This window comes from Mustelus asterias, chromosome 2 (genome assembly GCF_964213995.1).
Source record: "Mustelus asterias chromosome 2, sMusAst1.hap1.1, whole genome shotgun sequence".
NCBI classification, from domain to species: Eukaryota; Metazoa; Chordata; class Chondrichthyes; order Carcharhiniformes; family Triakidae; genus Mustelus; species Mustelus asterias.
The window spans coordinates 119,915,420-119,923,563 of NC_135802.1; the positions used below are offsets into that span (position 1 = coordinate 119,915,420).

General features: G+C 45.8%; 1 non-coding gene across 1 annotated transcript; it reads left to right on the forward strand.

The window, feature by feature from the left end:
- Positions 1–6,708: 6,708 nt before the first annotated feature.
- On the forward strand, positions 6,709–6,815 carry LOC144481989 (U6 spliceosomal RNA). The gene has a single exon (XR_013495833.1). It is a non-coding gene; the product is annotated as a U6 spliceosomal RNA (small nuclear RNA).
- Positions 6,816–8,144: the final 1,329 nt, after the last annotated feature.

Sequence of the window (8,144 nt, forward strand, 5' to 3'; positions counted from 1 at the left end):
GGTCATAAGGATTGCCATAATACATCAGAGGAAGAGCCTATCAGCAAACATGAGGAGAATCTTGAGGAGCAGCGCGACATAGAGAACAGGCGTGCAGCATGTTCTTGGTGCTCAGGGGTTAGGGATGCCCTCGTCCTCAGATGCTGTCAATAGGGTGTCACAGGCCTCATCAAACATCAGACAGGAGCTGCTTTAAGATGTTGACCAGCACCTCAGATAGCCATATGCCTCTACCATGCATATATCTGTCTCAAGGACCTCTGATGCTCAGGAAATATGTGCTATTGTTTTGCAACCCCACAGTGAACAGCATCATTTGTTCTACTCAAGTATCAAACAAACATCTGGAAGAAAACAACAAATTAATGAAGAGCAGCTGAAGAGCACAAAATTCAAGATACACATCTCTATATCATCGTTGCTGACAGTTGCGTTGGAGGCAAGGCTGCTGATTCTGATACTCCATTGATCTGGATGACCATAATGGCCATTCCCTGTTCAGCTGAGGCTGTGAATTGTGAGGGATTCCTGCACAGTGACAGGTGCCTCCTCTGCTGCCGAGGCACTGGTGGCATTGGCAGAGGGGCAAAGCAGCTGCTGTTACCTTCAGGAGTTCCAGGAAGGAAGCCGCCAGATTCAGACAGCTGCTTCTCATCCACCAAATAAATTTAATTTAGACCTATCCATTCAGTGAAGGTGAACCAGAACCTGACTGGACCTTGAGGTGACCTGTCCCCCTCTCACACTGGCAATGCACAATTGAGATCATTGCCAATGTGAGCACTTGCAGGTTTGAACATATAACCAGAAACCTGTGGATACCATGTTTTCTGAGGACAGGGATAGAGCAGGCCTTGGCATGGATAAATTGCTCCATTGTCCGTGCCAGGGTGCAGACTTTTCCTTTGGAAGCTCTGCCAGATCTCCAAGCACCTCCTGTTACACATCCATCACCTGATGGCCAGCTCAAAAGGCTCAGCATCTTCCTGGTCTCCCACACACCTGTTAGAAGCCTGGAACATCACTCCAACAGATGGTCCGACAAGTGTGCCTTGCTCAAGCCAACTGGTGTTACTGTTTCAGCCAACACGTGCAAACCCACTGAGGTACCCGTTTCCTGGTGCAAGGTGTGGGCCAAGGATGGGATGGTGCACTCTCTGAGGTTCCCTCCTCCACAGTGATCAATACCAGATCCTCGGGATGGAAGTGCATTAGGGCCAAGGTGAGATCTGATGGATGAATCAGACATGTGAGTGCCCATCAATAGTGAGGGGAGGGCCTGAATAACTGTTGCTTCATCTCCTACACAAGCATGTGACATTTCACAATGATGATGTTGTGAGCAAGATTTCCAGATCATGATGCTTTCATGTTGCAGCAGGTCAAAAATAATATTCAATTATCATTTTGATGCATTAATGATAGGTGCAAATTTAATGGAATTTCTAATGATTATGGCTGTACTCTCCAATAGTGATGAAGCACATTGGGATGGAATGGCCTTTGATGGTGTCTTGTAAGGAAAGTGATTATCCTAAATTTGCTTCTTTTTTAAAAAAAATCAATGTGTTGCTGCAATTGGATATAGGTCATGTTAGGGAGATGAGTCAATTTTCAAATATTTCCTTTTTTTTATTCTTCCTATTAATTTTTGGCAGGCTTGATTATGCTGTCAAAATCTTACAAACACAACATTTACAATGATAGTTTTACTGCCAATCACATTTTCAAACAACAAACAATTATTGTAGCAGATGCATGAACCAGATGCTTCTTCATGGATAAAGCAGGCTGTTTAATGTTGGGGAATGAGTTCATTGCTGCTCTGAACCCATATCTACACATACATGCTTTCCAGCAGAGGGCATTAAATTGCTCACAAAGCAAGAAGCCCATTCCTAGTGCCGGCCAGTTGAAGTACTCTTGCTGGTTGGAAATTGCTCAATTCCTGTTCGTAGCTATAGAACTGACTGCAGAAACTGTGGTTATACACTCCCTAACAGCGCCAACAGAGCCATACATCTCTCGTGATCAGATGACACATGAACTACTGGCTGTTTTCGACAACATACATCCAACATAGTTAACTTGTTCTGCTGCAAGCTCCTTTATATTAGCTGATCATGGAGTGGTTTGATGTCACTCCCAGAGTGGTCTATGACCTCTGAAAATTCAGCCTATTGCAGATCCAATTAAAGTCAGAACCATTTTGTATTTTCTGTCTTGTGCATTCCAAATCAAATATTTAAAAATGAAATGTTGGCTGTTATTCAGGGTAGAGATAGAATTCAAAATGAAAAAGGTCATCAAGAAAATTGCTGGTCTTTCTTGCTGACAATTTACAAGGCTGATGTCAGTTTGAATTGGTCTGAGTCCAAGTTTCCTTGGACTATATCCAGTGATGCAGTATTATTGTAACCCTCTGAGGGAGTTGTATGTCCCTTTTACAAAATTATAGAATAAAGCTATCAACAACATCATGCTGAAAAATAATAAAGCTGCACTCCGGGGTTTTATTAATTCATTTTTGTTTAAAGGTATATTATCCACTTTGTTGATCCTAATGGCTCAGTTATGAGTATCAAAACCGGATCACAAAGTTCCTATTTTTCTTTCATTTCAACTGCATAAAAAGGCTTTAGAAATTTCAGAAATATACTTCACAGACTTTTTTGTAAAGAGCAGTGAATGTCTGTGATATATTAAAGTGAGTCATGTTGGTTAAATTGACATAGCTCAGAATATCTGAATAAATTGGAATTTGTGGTTCCCCTTTTTGTAACCAATAGGAGGTGAAGCAAAGTAATACTGCTGTTTAAAGAATGGTAGGAACAAGTAACTGACCAGTATTGGGAGCCAAACTCAGAATATATTTGAATCATCTTCCAGGCTTAAAACAGGTATTAAAACAAAAAATTGAAATGCAACACAAGAGCAAATTACTGTGGATTCTGAATTAACAACAGAAAATGCTGACATACAAGTTGCTGCCAGACCATTTTAAGCATTTTCTGATTAAATTGATGTGCAAGTTTGCCCCACACTCTGCACCTAACGTATATTGAATGCCATATTCAGTCGATCCTTAGCAGCCACCTGAAAAATGCAGACATCATTAAAATATGTTAATAAGGTTTCTAGACCTGAATCAATTCCTTTTGAGAAATTTGATTACAGCTTTGTCTGATTTATCCCTTCCTATAACCACCCAGTATTTCATGGTAATACTGAAAACAGTCAGGAAGCAGGTGGCAGAAGCGTTATTTAAAGGGACTCATACTTTCATTAAGGTAACTCATTTTAGGCTGCTTAATTCAGTGATTAGGCCAAGATGTTTTGGCTGGTGTTAAGCTGTTAAGTACTTTAGGAGAGTGAGTTTTTGGTGATGTTGAACTCATTCACTGTATTGGCTTCATCAGAATTGTTGAACAAGGGATAAAGGCTTGCAGAGGCTGTGGAAAGACAGCAGGCCTTTCATTATCTGAGTCTTCCAAAGCAGAACATTACCTCACCCTCACAGAGGTGATGCGTACAGTGACTCCACTTCTAGAGAATTAGAGGTCAACACAAGGGCATGAACTGCACTGTTGGTGACAGTGATGCTTGAGTGACTTTATATCTTCATGCCAGCTAGTCATAGAGTCACAGAGGTTTACAGCATGGAAACAGGCCCTTCGGCCCAACTTGTCCATGCCGCCCTTTTTTTTAAAAACCCCTAAGCTAATCCCGATTGCCCGCATTTGGCCCATATCCCTCTATACCCATCATACCCATGTAACTAAATGCTTTTTCAAAGATAAAATTGTACCCGCCTCTACTACTACCTCTGGCAGCTTGTTCCAGACACTCACCACCCTCTGTGTGAAAAAATTGCCCCTCTGGACACTTTTGTATCTCTCCCTTTAAAACTATGCCCTCTAGTTTTAGACTCCCCTACCTTTGGGAAAAGTTATTGACTATCTACCTTGTCTATGCCCCTCATTATTTTATAGACCTCTATAAGGTCACCCCTCAGCCTCCTACGCTCCAGAGAAAAAAGTCCCAGTCTATTCAGCCTCTCCTCAACTCAATCCATCAAGTCCCAGTAGCATCCTAGTAAATCTTTTCTGCACTCTTTCTAGTTTAATAATATCCTTTCTATAATAGTGTGACCAGAATTGCACACACTATTCCAAGTGTGGCCTTACCAATGTCTTGAACAACTTCAACATGACGTCCCAACTCCTGTATTCAATGTTCTGACTGATGAAACCAAGCATGCCGAACACCTCCTTCACCACTCTGTCCACCTGTGACTCCACTTTCATGAACATGTACCCCTAGATCTCTTTGTTCTGTAACTCTCCCCAACGCCCTACCATTAACTGAGTAACTCCTGCCCTGGTTCAATCTATCAAAATGCATCACCTCGCATTTGTCTATTCCTGCTACCAAACTGCAATGGATGATGTTAGAAACATCAGTCACTTTGCTGTACATGCAGCGATCAGTCATGTGAGGGGTAAGTGGGAAAGGGGGTAGGTAGATTAGGTAAATGGCAGGTGGGTGAGGTGATAGGTGGGTCGGGTGCTAGGCATTTGATAAGGTGCAACATCAGAGTTACTACACAAAGTAAAAGCACATGGTGTATGGGGAAACAGAGGTTTCCAAACTGGAGTCTGCGGAACCCAGGGGTTTGCGGCAAGGCAGGTACATTTGAGAAGGTTAAAAAGTGCTGCGGAGCTGCTTGTCCAATCAAAGCCTTCTGGAGAACCCAGCCTCTGATTGGATGAGCGTGGACTCCACTTTACAAAATACCAACGATTTCCTACTGATTTGATTTATTATTGTCACATGTATTAACATACAGTGAAAAGTATTGTTTCTTGCGTGCTATATAGACAAAACATACCGTTCATAGAGAAGGAAACGAGAGAGTGCAGAATGTAGTGTTACAGTCATAGCTAGGATGTAGAGAAAGATCAACTTAATGCAAGGTAAGTCCATTCAAGAGTCTGACAGCAGCGGGGAAGAAGCTGTTCTTCAATCGGTTGGTATGTGACCTCAGACTTTTGTATCTTTTTCCCGAAGGAAGAAGGTGGAAGAGAGAATGTCCGGGGTGCGTGGGGTCCTTAATTATACTGGCGGCTTTGCTGAGGCAGCGGAAAGTGTAGACAGTCAATGGATGGGAGGCTGCCAAGCAGGAAGAAAGAGCACTAGCATTTTCTCTATTGCTGGATTGTATCAGAACTTCTAACATTCCAAGCAATTCCTACAGAGTTGGTGTACTGGGACTTCCAAAGGATCTGGCAGCAGACTTTGTGAGTTACATCTGGTCTCCGATTATCCAGAGATTGGAATATCTGACTGCAGTCATTGTAGACTAGACACACATAACTTATGATCCACTGTGCTGATATTGTCCCTGGACCAGAGACCCAGGATAATCTGGGTTGGAATCCTGCCATGGCAGATGGTGAAAGTGAAATCAATTAAAAAATCTGGAATTAAAAGTCTAATGAAACCATTGTTGTAAAAACCCATCTGGTTCATTAATGTCCTTTAGGGAAGGAAATCTGCTGTCCTTACATGGTCTGGCCTACATGTGACTCCAGATCCACAGCAATGTGGTTGACCCTTAACTGTCCTTGAAATTGTCTATCTAGCAAGTCACTCAGTACAAGGGCAATTAGGGATGGGAAATGAATGTCAGCCTAGTCAGCCACGCCCACATCCCATTCATTAATTTTAAAAAATTAGGAATCATTGGCCTAAATCTTCCGAAGAACAAGAATCACTATTGGATAGCCTCTTGCTTTTCTATGCCACATCAGAGCTCCATATTTCTGGTCAGGACTGCTGATCCCACCTCCTTCACAAATCTTCAATCCAACTGCTTCCTTCTAGTGCTGGATCATTGATGGAAGACCAGCAATGCTCCTTTTTATGGCGCTAGCTGCTGTATTTTGGTATGTGTTCACAAACACACTGAAAAGCTGCGACCTTCAAAAAATCTTTCAGTGTTAGCATGTGGGTGAATAGATTACTGAATTTGTGCATGTGTAGGTGGGTAACGGTAGATGAGGTAAGTGGGTAAGGGGGTCGGTAGCTAAGATAGGTGGTAAGTGGGTCGGGTGGTAGGCATTTGATAAGGTGCAACATCAGAGTTACTACACAAACTAAAAGCCTATGGTGTATGGGGAAACACAAAGATGTGCGGGTTAGGTTGATTCGCCATGCTAAAAAAAACAAATTGCCCTTAGTGTCTTGAGATGCGTAGTTTAGAGGGGTTAGTGGATAAATATGTAGGGATATGGGGGTAGGGCCTGGGTGGGATTGTGGTCGGTGCAGACTCGATGGGCCGAATGGCCTCTTTCTGTACTGTAGGGTTTCTATGATTTCTATGGGTTTCCAAAGTGGGGTCTGCGGAACCCAAGGGCTTTGCGGCAAGGCAGGCACATTTGAAAAGGTTAAAAAATGGTGCGGAGCTGCTTGTCCAATCAGAGCCTTCTGGAGAACCCAGCCTGATTGGATGACCGTGGACAGCAGAGTGCTGGGAAGAGAGGTCCTCAACTCCAAACAGAACTTGGAGCATGAGGGGTAGTGGAGTGGGCCTAGGGAGCGGTGTGGGGATGGGAGCATATTGGGCCTTGGGGTGATGTAGATGTGATGACTTCAGCCAGGCTAATGAGGTTGGCTTGCTGGAATATGAACTACCAGATGAGTCTTGTGCTCGCTTTGGCAGCACATATACTAAAATTGGAACGATACAGAGAAGATTAGCATGGCCCCTGCACAAGGATGACACGCAAATTCGTGAAGTGTTCCATAAAAAAAACCTGATGAGTCTTAATTGATGCTTAAATCAGGGAGCCTCATGCCCCCTATTTAAAGCAGGTGTGTCAGACTCCCAGTCTGCATTCGGCCAGGATCAACTGGAGAGCTGGCTGTGTGGACTGACACCTTTGCAGAACGGAAGAAGAGAAAAGCTGGGTGGAAGGGTCCTTTCGCCTCTGTGAAGGATTCAATCTGACAGAAGGAAGAAGAGCCATTGCCCACCTGAACGCCCGGCCATTGGAGGGTGCTCTCTCTCCTGGGGGAGAAGAGAGGGAGAGAGAAAGAGAGTTCCAGCTGCAGGAGGGAGGGCAACACCCTACACACAAGACCAAAAACATCAAAGGACTGAATTGTTGGGCTGGTGCCTCCAATCATCAGAGGTCTGTGCCTGAAGGAGGGGGGAGGGAGGGAGGGAGGGAGGGAGGGGGGGGGGGGGGGGGGGGGGAGGGAAGAAAACGAGAACTTCTTCTCCATCTACAGGGGTGGGGGGGTGAAGACACTCCCCTGGACTTTTCATTGTTTAGCTCCCAAGAGCTGAAGATTAGAAGTCCCCCCCCCCACCCACTGCTGCTGCCCCTAACACCGGCACCCTCCCCACCCCCTCTTCCTCTGCTGACCTGGGGCACCGGCCCAACTCAGTGCCCTGTCCCTTGTCCTCCCTCCTGCTCCTCCGTCCCTCTCTCTCCCTCCCTGACACCAGGGAGAGAGCACCTGGACACCCACCCACCCCACCATCCCTCTGTCCCTCAACAGCAGAGACCCCCCCCCCCTCCCACGCCACCACACCCACAATCCCTTCCCTCTCTTAACCCCCCACCCTCTCTGTGCCTACCATAAAGGCCAGAGAGGCCCCCCATCCATCCCTCCCTGCACCCCTCCCCCCCCATGGAGAGCAAACGACCAATACGCCCTGCCATGCATCTGGGCAGACTCAGGGTGGGCGTAGCACCATTTTGTTGACATCATGGCGACCACAACACCGTCGCCGGTGGCAGGGCCTTCCAGGCTCATCTATGCTGGTGTAGCGGCAGCCAAAGCCCCCGCCTCTCCCAAGGCCCTGCTACCGTTCCGATTAATCACCAAACAGCTGGGTGTAAAGCCCACCCCGACATGACCATCGAGGCCTGCGTGACGGCAATGGCTGGGGTTGTCGGCCCCTCAGCCATTGTTGCGGCCTCTAAAATGTACGGCAAGGCCGTATTCTTTCTGAAAGCCAAGCGGGCGGTCCACCTCGCCCTGGAAAAGGGGCTCACGGTGGGCGGGCGTTCCTGGCGGTGGACCCTTTAGAGGCCACCGCCCATCGAGTTGTCATCTCGAGCGTCCCGCCC